The following is an 11,223-nucleotide window of genomic DNA, read 5'->3' as shown; positions in this document are numbered from 1 at the left end:
ATATTTTCGATTGCATGTACAGATTTTATTCGACCTTACAAAAATTTCCTGTAGGAGTCCTATTTATGACATATGTCCAGAAGGACCTTGTAGGACTTTTGGTCACTTTCCTTTAGAAATCAATGCAAGCACGCAAACTTTAATAATTATATTTATTTATTTAAATAACGCGTTACACATCCGACTCAGTGCCGTTCTATAGATAATTTATATCTTGTTGATGCGATCGCCGTTAGATCTACTGTATATAATGCTTATATTATTTCTTTTATGTTTCTGCAATTTTCCCCTCATCACCAGATACACTAGTACCTTATATAAAACCGTTGAAAATTACGATGTTGTCCATTTATACAAGCTAAAGATTTCTTTTCTACGCAGCCATAAGCAAAATTCAATAGTTCCACTTCCATTGGCTTATAATAAGAAGCAAGTAGCGGAAACATATATAGGGTATTGCCTTTTAGAGAATTCTAGATATCTTGAGGATATTTACATTCAGAGAAACGCCCCAGAGTGGACTGTGTTCCCCAATACCATTTTACCAGTTCTTGGGCTGTGTACGTTTTATTCCCAATCGATGGATTGTTTAGCATTTCACAAATCTTGCAGTAATCTACCCTCGACTTTGACCGTACAATCTCAAAGTGTCTCTTCCATTGCAAGAACTTCATGTAAATGTTAGGATGTTTATCGAGATAATAGAGATACTCAGCCAAGGCTTTAGGGGTGGAATAGTCACCCGTATTGATATGCATTTCTGGTAAAATACCAAGCAAAGAGTAATTAGCTCCTCCCCTTGTTATAGGAACAACGTTCCAGTCCCGAAGAGTTCTAAAAAGTTTCTCTGTCACGTAGTCCCTGGAAATACTATTTTCAAAGGCCAGATAAAATTTGTAGTTATCCCCAATATAACGAAAACAGTCTGATGGACAAGGGTCTCCGCATGCCCCGAATATATCAACTGGAATATGTTTGTTAAGTTCTTTTACATATTGGTCCCGCTTGCTGTTAGCGTTACAATTACTGACCAGCCATGCAACCAGTTTGGTTTTCTTTTGGACTTCAATTTGGACATTTCCAAGTGAAATTGGCAATGATCGTTTCACCACTTTGCCGTAAGGTGAAAATATATCGGAATCTAACCGAAAATTCATGGTCCAATTGAACATACTAGCAAATTTTTGAGCGTCTCCGCTTTTAGGTGAAGGTGCAACGCACGGCGATTCCCACGTAAAAAACACCCACCTCTGATTCAGAGTTTGTTGTCGAGTTGGAAGGACATCCCAAAAGGTTTTTGCCGCGTCCGAGGACTGAAGCAGTTTAAATAGTGGGGGTGCATTAAAAACGATGACGTCACTTACATTGGCAAGTCTCCAGTCCAAAGACAATATGCAGTTTTTAAAACTACAATTTTTCATATTTATAAGTTCACCACGACGAGGCATGTCAGCATTGTGGCGATGATTGTACCATGCAAGAATCATTTTTGTTCCATTTGTTGGCTTAAAATCCACTCCAGTTAAATTCCATTTATTCTTTCCTTTCCATTTCAAGGTGTCCAGAATTAATTTCATTTTTCCAGAACGAGGAACTAGCACTAAAGGCATGGTTTCCTTGCCTGCGTTTCTGGGTTTGAGAGTTTTTCCGAATTTTCTGGGGTTCACAGTGATCAGATCCGTTCTATTGGTGATCTCGTTCTTGCCAGCAGCCCATAATTTCACAACGCGATACATAAGTTTGTCGGCTTTTTGGCGCTGAAGTCGGTTGTAGGCAATTAAGAATATCGTTAATAGAAGACAGAAGGCAATCAAATGCTTTCTGCGGCGTACGTTCATTCTGCAGCTCATGGGGCCGATATAGCACCTCTCCGTCAGATGTATGCATAAATCTAGATGAGTAATGCCTTGCGTAGGACATAATATCACGTAGACCAACAGCTAACATCTATTATTCAAAGAAATTTGGTTGGTTAACACGTAATCATTTTGCATCACTATACAGTTATTTTGGCGATGTCACGTGATATTTGTATGGAACAGTTTTAAAATCCTCAAGTACTTCTGTGATAAGTCAGGAATCAATTTGAAACCAAAATTATGGCGATCAATGGTTAGGAAAAAGATAGGAAAGGCCTGCATGTTAATGACTTGTCAATTAAAAACTGTGACGAGTATTGTTATTTGGGGACAATTTTTACACGAGACTAAGTAAGGAGTCATCAGTTACAGAGCAAATGGAAATAAAACATCACCAGATAATGAAATATGCGTCGTTTATTACAAAGAATATAGACATTTCAACAAAATGGAAACTCAACTGGCGCTCGTTTCGAAATAAAATGTTTTCCAAATGTTTATAATATCTAGAGGTATTGTTGCCTGAAAACGTGTTTAAATAAAGGCTAGGAAAAACGAATCAAGTGCACGTGGATTGCAGATTTATTTTAGGCAATAACAACGTCGGATTAAAACTCTTTGCCGCTACATGTACCCGTGAAAGTTGGGAGACAACTTGATTGAAATATTAGCCGATCTAGAAAACAGACACTACTAAGGTTCACTTAAGCCATTTAGGCGACCAACTTCTTAGTGATTTCGGTGGACACAGGCTAATTAAATAACTGGCCTTTATACTAAGCTTATAGCTTACATGCGGTGGCACTCCATGACACCGCATGTAAGCTATAAGCTTAAGTTCATAAATATAGTAAGTGTACATAGTATTTTGATATAATTTTTAACGTAATCACAATCAAATTGATAGGTTATTATAACGTTAGCACTACGTTATTTGGCTATTTTTAAAAACGTTATTTAACGTCATATAATACAATATTACTAAAAGACCTTGTAATAACGGAAAATATCCACAAAATAACAGTACTATAACGTAAAAAAAATAATGTTATCAGAACGAAATGAACGCGTTATCACGACGTTCGTATTATGGCCCAGCTGTGTCATCACATAGGGGAGACCGGGGCAAGTTGGACCCCGGGGTAAGTTGCCCCCCCCACCATCAATTAATGACAAAGTAACTATGGGGTGAATGAATTGATCACATCATTTTGTAAAGTGACCGTATCCAATAGTGCTAATAAGGCGTCGACAGTGAGTCCAAATGAAATAATTTAGAATCTTAAAGTAACTTTACTTGATGGGCGTCCAACTTACCCCGGGGTCCAACTAGCCCCCGTCTCCCCTAGGTTTGCCATTGAAACTTGAAGATTGATCAGATAAGAGAGAAATGAAAGGTTACTTTGAAATGCAAACGGAGAGTCAGGTGGCCAAAGAGTGCATGAATTAACGTCAGATATTCGTTTGAATCACCCAGGAATTGTTAAGAGAACATAAAGAAATTCAGCAAAGGACGTTGGTGGAGTTGTACATGCTGTTTTGAAAATAAGGGAAGGAATGTGACACTTTTTGCACTTGTGTTGTAATTAATTTTTAAAAATAAAATTTCGTTTTTGTGTCATTTGGATGTAATTTTTTCTGTCCGTTTTTGTGCCAATTTGAAATTGTGTATTTCTGGATGTGTGATCTTTCTGATTATATTGTATACATACAGTACTAATATAATTTTTCTACCAGCTCCCGCTTAGAGAGAGAGAGCGAATTACCAAAATACACAGTTGCTCAAAATGGTTGTCACACCTACTAAAATTATGGACTTTGTTTCAAATGTCAACTTTTCCTTATTATACAGGGTACAGTTGCATCATGGCAGGCAAAAAAAATCTAATCACTTGACATGAAAAAGAAACAAAAACTATGGTCATATTGCAAATTTCCTGTGGATTAAATGGTTTTTACATTATAGAGACTACATTTATGCAATGCACCGTTGTTAGGTTCCCGTTCTGCCTCGCCCAGGGCATCCTGTTCATGCAATGGTTACGGATTAACTTAGGCTTCATAATCATTTTTCTTGTCCTGTAGCCATGTTGGACGAGTCTCCAGTTCACAGTTTGGCAGGAAGGATGACGCAAAATGATGATCCCGTGATTCTGTAGCAACAGCAATGGCAGATTTTACGTGGGTTTTTCTGGCGATAATGATATTGATAACATGAGTACGAGCGCCATTGGTGTGTATGGTATTTGATCGTTATTATTTATATCTTTGCAAAATAAATAAAGGAGTATCCAATAGTTTGTTGCTCTTTGAAAATCTATTGATGATAGAGAAGTTTGGCGTAGTCAAACGACATTTTATGACGACAACAATCTCCAGAGCTTATTTACATGTATGCACATGCGCATTCCGCACGTGCTCAATTCTCCCATAGAGGGGTAGTCTCAAATGAGATTCATATTGCTACTTATATCAAGGAAATATCTGTAAACTTTCCACATGTGGAACAAGCCCGCGTTTACATCTTGAAGACAACTTTCCCATACACTTTTTGAGCAACATACATGTTTTGTAGACAAGTTGTTTTGTCTGCTTATTTCTTATGATTACACAAGGATATCGGTGCCGTATTTCTATATAAAGCCGTATTTAACTTCCGTTAAAAGGCACCCCCTTGCTTTGCAGCATTAGGCCTATCATTTACAGGTCATAGCATAAATGTATATGTATAATCGTAAACATTGTTATGATCTTTATCAAAAATTGTGAAGATGTAATTCAAAGTAAATTTACTAGCTTTATAATGTTTTTGATAGAGCAGTAAATTATTTTGCCTTCATTAAAATGTTGAATAATAAAAACGTTTTGTCTTATCTTATTAATTAATTTATTTATTTATTCATATGAATTGATATACATTTTTATTTAACTTCCTATGAATCTAGAGATCTATATTGAATGATGTTTTGTTATCTCATTATAATCTACTTGTATAACTTGAATAATCCGTAGCACAGCGGCAAGGTACAAACAAATGCCCTTTTTCGGTTAGTCACTTAAAATTTTCCTTGGTAACGCCGTTCTTCGAGGTCGGTGCGACTATTGTCTGTTATCCGAACGTTATTCAACAGTGCTTGAAAGAAAAAAAAACACAGCAAAATATGCTTGGATAATTCTGTCAGCTTTTGTATGTCGCCGCACCTCACTTACTAGGCTGCCTTTATTTTTGATCCCAGTCTCCTTTAAATTCCGCAATCTCCAAAATCCAAAATATTGCTTAATGTTTTATGCAACGTTGCGAGACTTTGTACAGTATTGGATGAACCTTATTGGTACGTGTTCCTATACATTTGTGACGGCCAAAAATATTTAACACGACAAAAATGATTTTCACTGTGTGACTAACCTTGGAACTCCCAACCCTGTTGAAACAGTTTTGAATCATGCTCACCCTTAAGCGTTGCTCTTCATGACATTTTGTATTAAACGTTGGTTAGTCGGAGAAAAAGTAGGAAAATTAGGAACATTAAAATTAAGTATGGCTTTTTGCGCGTGAAAAATTTACAGTGTGCATCTTTAACTGGTCACGACGGCTTAGTTCACGGTCAACTTTGTGTTTAGTCAATACACATTACAATGGAGATTTTTAAAAAAATTAGAAATAATCTGGTGGTCAATAGTGTAAACAGTCAAAGGTCCCTAAAGATTTCATCCCAGAAAGAACTAAAAACAGTTTCATTTTTTTACGGGGTAAAGGGATATCGCGCATGATCTCATGATTAGTCTTGAATTAATATAAACTCATAACTATGAACTATAAATAAAACCCAAGTTGTTTATTCAGAAACATCGAAGTATTAAGGGCACTTCTTACAAAAATACTAGTTGGTCGGGTATAATTTGAAATCAGTCTCTTCTACTTATTCTCGAATCAATTGTCATTTTTGTATTCCCATACTGGTAGATAAACCTTATCGCCGTCACGTTCTAAACCGTTGCTAAGCCTCCATCTGACAAAAGCGGGATAAAATCGAAAAAACCTTTCAAAGTCAGACAACACTGATAACTGTTGCAGTTTGGTAATGATATCTCTATTCTCGTGCAAGCGCGACACCGTAGTGGACATAACGCCGATTAGAAAGTTCAGCAGGAGAACTACTACTGTGAACACGTAAAAAATGTGCTGAGTCATGAGAGCCGCCATTTTCGGGGATGAGGCGGAAACATAGCCTGTTAAATCAACGGTGTTCAACATGACGCCAAAAGATGAATAGACAGCATTTAAAAAGTCCGAAAAGTCATCTGAACACGTGGTAACAAGAAGGGCATAGAAAACGAAGGAAAATGGTAAAAGAGTGAGAACGTAAATCAAAATGAATCTCACAAGATCAGACAATGTTTTCTCAAATATCACAACGAAATAACCAATATTAGGTATAAGTTGTACTATGTACAGAATGTTCCAGATGTTCAGTAAGCACGCGCATGACAAAAAGCAGTAGATTAATGCCAGGATCGTGTATTGGGCGTCAGCACCCTCGTCATGATCGACACTGACTATAAGGGGGACACTTATGACGACGCATGCGCCGTGCAAAAAGGTGAACAATCGGTACGTTTCGCTTGATGTTATCGTATTTCTGTCTTTATCCAACAGTGTCAGAAATCTAAACGAGGGTCTATAAGACATGCAAGAAACCTTGATGGTTGATAGAAGCTCGTTGATCATTGAAATTATACTGCATAAGAAAACCAGGAGATAGCCCCAGGTGCCTAAAAATACAAATACCTCCCGCGACTGACCGACATATATGTTGCAAGTGGCGTTAGTCGATGAGGTGGTGTTTTTACCGCCTGGCAATTGCGTAAAAATACTGTAAATAGTGAGCCAGAATAGTACTGAGTAAATCACCCTGTAAATCCCAGAAAAAAATATACCAAGCACCATGTTCTTCATGCTTAATTGTATCCATGCTTTTATGGCAGGAGAAGATAACAAGGCCTGGGTGTGCGGCTTCTGTAAGTGTTTGGTTTCCAAACGGGATAGGAGGCCCACAGGGGATTTGTAAAACCGACTTTCTTTTGATCCGTTCGCAAAATGGTAGTCGCTAATATCGTACCAAACAAGGCGTTGCAGACCGTGAGATCGTTGTGGGAACGCATAGAGGCCTTCCGTTCTAAAAATAGAGCCCATGAGGGCTATGGTTCCAAGAATAGGTGCCAGTTCCATTGGCCTTAACCCCAACGCATCTTCTTGTTTAAGAATAGACAACCATATCTCACTTGGAACGATTTGCTTTAGTTTGTAGAAGATAGCTAGATATATATCTTCTTTCTCTGGCCATACACTTGATGACCACAACATTGCATGCACTATGTTTCGCCCGTCATCAAGCAGTTCGAGATCGGCACCTTGTTTTACCAGTGTCTCAACGCAATTCTGTGAGCCCGCCCCAACAGCCAAAAACAGTGGGTAACGAAATTCACTACAGTGTTTCGTTAATTGCATTCTCTCCCCATTCTCATGGAACTTAAAGGGAGAGTTCATTAGGAAATTCCTCTCGGCCAAAGTGGATCTTTTAAGTGTTTCTTTGACAAAGTCGGCTTTGTCGGCAATAATGGCCTCCAACCAGAAGCTGAAATGCGGCATGTCCATCTCCGTAGCGCGGTGCATCATAGCCTGCTCTAAGGCTTTCTTGTGGTAGGCAACTGAGTCAAACTTGTTTTCCTTGGTGCAAATCCCTGGAGAAGGTTTTGAAGGAATGATATGGTCTTCTATGTCGATTACAGACATCATAGTCTGGTCCAGCGCTTTCCTATGGTCTGCAAATGACTCAAACTTGTTTTGTTTGGTGCAAATCTCAGGAGAAGGTTTCGATGGAATTAAATGGTCTTCTATTTCGATTACAGGCCTTCCATCTACCAACTTTACCAGAAATTCTGAAAGAAATTAATTTTGCTTTGTTAAAAATCAAAGAAATTACTGTTAGATAAAATTTCGATCGAGTGTCTTTCCCAGGGTCTGACTTTGACTAAGTTTCACACACGTAACTTACCAGCTGGATATTCTGACGTTTTCTGGTTTCTTTCCTCAATGTGATCCATTTGGTTACAAGGCTGTCTTTGGTGAGACGGTAACAACAAAGTCTATCTCAATGGTACAATGCACTAGACAACCGACTAAATCGGATTCTTTAGTAGCTTTATCTATTGGCAACGTGTTCCTATTTACTCTTGCATGTGCGTAAGAAATGGTCATCAAATCCGTAAATCACTCCCTTATATGGCTGCAATTTCAGTGCTTCTTCCTGTCCATTTTTGTACGTTGGTCTTCCATCCAATCCTCGGGCTGTCATGTTTTCTCTTTATTGGAACGCGTAGGATTAATGAGGGGGGAAAGTCAATAAAATGCCATTAACACTTACCGTTGTATGGTTTTCAACATCCATTAGCGTCCAAACTATGTTATTGTCGTCCAATTTTCAAAACCCTATAAAACTGTCGATATTTTACCAATGTGTTTGGAGTCCTTGTCTTGGTACATGTATGGAGGAAAGGTTCAAAAGGATCCAATAGAAATAGTTGAGCGGCAAATCGTGAAAACAGCTTTATCGCCATTTTCAATTTTTAGGCGCAATTGAAAAAATTCTATAAATAAAAAGTACACGTTTCGTTATAAACGTGTTTTAAATTAACACTTAAACAGATGCAGAATATAATTCAACAAATATGAGCTACTCGTTTATAATTTTCCGAGACGCACTTACAAACTCTATGTCCAAATTACTAAAGAGTCCCCTCTTTGCACAGACCCAAATATGTGGGTGTATATCATAAGAATAGACAAATTAAATCTGCAAATTTTGGCCTGTTGAAGCTGATTCATGGAGTAAATGCACCGCAAGTTTCACTCTCAAAAATTTCTCCCCGATATTAAAGACTGTCGATAGACGACTTATAGAGCAAATTTAATTATATGCAAAACGTAGAGAATGTTTTAAGCGCTTAAGACACCCTCATGCAATACCACACATATTTTACCAGCTTATTATCAGTAAGGCTATGTTAAAACAACACTGGCAAATCGATTGCTCATTATGTTTACAGAATTGGATTTTTATAGTCATAACAACTTTTTACTTAGGTGGTATATTGTCGATACGAAAGAGTCTATATTGAAGTAGACCAGTTTCCATTAAATACTGGCAGATTAATGGACATTTCCGTAGAGCCAATAATTTAAACGGACATGCATTTGAAATTCTTCAAACGTTCTTGTCAATTTTCTAATCAAAGGGGCGGTTTCTGATTGTCATCGAATCTCTCCGTGAGCTAAGTTGCCAGTAAATGCTCGCAGATTAATGACCATTTCCGTAGAGCAAATAATGTAAACGGATATAAATTTGAAAGTCTTCAAACATGCTGGCCAATTTTGTAATCAAAGGTGCGATTTTTAATTGTCATGGAATCTCTCCGGGTGCAAAGTAAATTTCCAATAGCTCTATGGCTACTTTTGCTGAAGGAAATCGCTATATAAAGTTGTTAGAAAAGCAAAATCAATGAATGTCATTGGTACATGAAATGATTGTGGATTTTCTTCACTGAAAGATATCTTAAGTGCATGATAATGGTTGGTGGACAGTAGAAATATTTTGAAAAGGAAAGTCAAGATTTTTCTTTATTCTGATTTTTGCTAACATTGAATGTTTTTACACGTATAATGGCTAAATATATACTGAAACAGAATTCGATCGCAGTATCAATATTTTCACAATTATAACAGCACATTTCAATTCTTGTCCAAATTTTAGCAAGCCTTCTAATGCGTCAACCAACCTACCATATATGCCTTTATGACTATATAGGTATTGATCTTCTAAGGGCTCATTCTCAGTGGAAATACTGTCCTAGATAGATCGATCCAACTCCTCGGGGACTCTCGCTGAATGCAGTATTCAGATTAACACGCCTCCTCTTGTTTCCAACACACTCGTACACACTGTATAATCAGTAGCATTATTTTTGTATTCTACTCAACGCTTGAAGGACGGCTGAGGAGGAGGCGTGTTAACCTGCTGATCTGATTGCGTTCAACGAGATTCCTTGCGGAGCTGGATCGATCAACGTAGACCGATGGGTTCATTGGGAATGAGCCCCAACTCACAGTATATTGAATATTTAGCCTATTCGTATTTGAGAACAGGAGGACTTAAAAGATCCCGGGTATTTTAGTCATGGCCTTAGCGCTTTTAAGACCATTAAAAACTATAAAACAAGTAATAATTTTTATTTGAGGGTGATTGCATGTACCTCTGCACAAATGAACTAACAGATGAACTTAATGAAAAACAGAGACAAACTATCGACCAATAAATTATAATCACGCCGTTAAGATCTTTAGCTACAATGATAAGCAGTTTTTTAAAGTCGACAATAAGAGTTGACCTTGAACTTAAAGTATTGGTGTTCTTAAAAAGGCACAATATTCGAGGCTTTCTTTTGTACATAATCATTCACATTACGTATTCAGAACAGTCGACAGGTAGGCCTACCTGGTAAGTGCACGAGACTATACTATAGTGTCGTTCTAACCTCAAGGTGAAAGTTTTGGTTCACCCAGTTACAGGTAAACTAAGATAATGAAAAGAAATTAATCTAACTGTGGGCCTTGCGTTGAAACGGAGATCACGAACTTACTACAAGACCTTCAGGAGAACTGATTTTGAGTTGTCACCCCGGGGTCACGTGGTGACGGTCTGCGTGAGTAAGCCTCTCCTTCATAAAGAATATGTCTAATAGACTTAGGGGAACTTTCAATCACTTTGGTTTTGTAACAGATTATAAACCATTTAACACACCCACGAAAACAGTTAGTCCATGTGAAAGACAGAATGCTGAGAATAAAATACCCGAGGAAAAGTAACGGGTGTTAAGTGTACATGTAAGGACAGTCTCCTGTAGTGACTGCAAAGTCTCATGTGTGGAAGAATCAAAACAGTCTATAAGAAGTAGAACGCAGGCGCTGTAGCTCAGGTGAAACATATATAACTCTGCATTACTCACCCACCGACAACACCCTCTAATACTTTTGACACCAAAGACATTATATTCGTTAAAGAGACGGACTGGTTCAGACTGAAAGAGACCATTTTGATTCATGACCGGCTTAAACAACCCACACTCAACCAGCTAGGTGGCCTGAAACAACCACCACATCTCAGCCCGACATCTGGGGGACCGGTGTAACGTGGCAGAGAGTCCCCCATAACAAAGAATCCGCTTCCCATTCATTTGTACAGGTGAGCCTCGCCCTAGATTTTGACCCACTTAGGCCAAGCTAACCCTAACCATTATAACTATATGC

Source organism: Lingula anatina, chromosome 6, assembly GCF_051362555.1.
Source record: "Lingula anatina isolate TDL-2025a chromosome 6, LinAna3.0, whole genome shotgun sequence".
Taxonomy (NCBI): domain Eukaryota; kingdom Metazoa; phylum Brachiopoda; class Lingulata; order Lingulida; family Lingulidae; genus Lingula; species Lingula anatina.
This window is presented reverse-complemented; position numbering follows the sequence as displayed.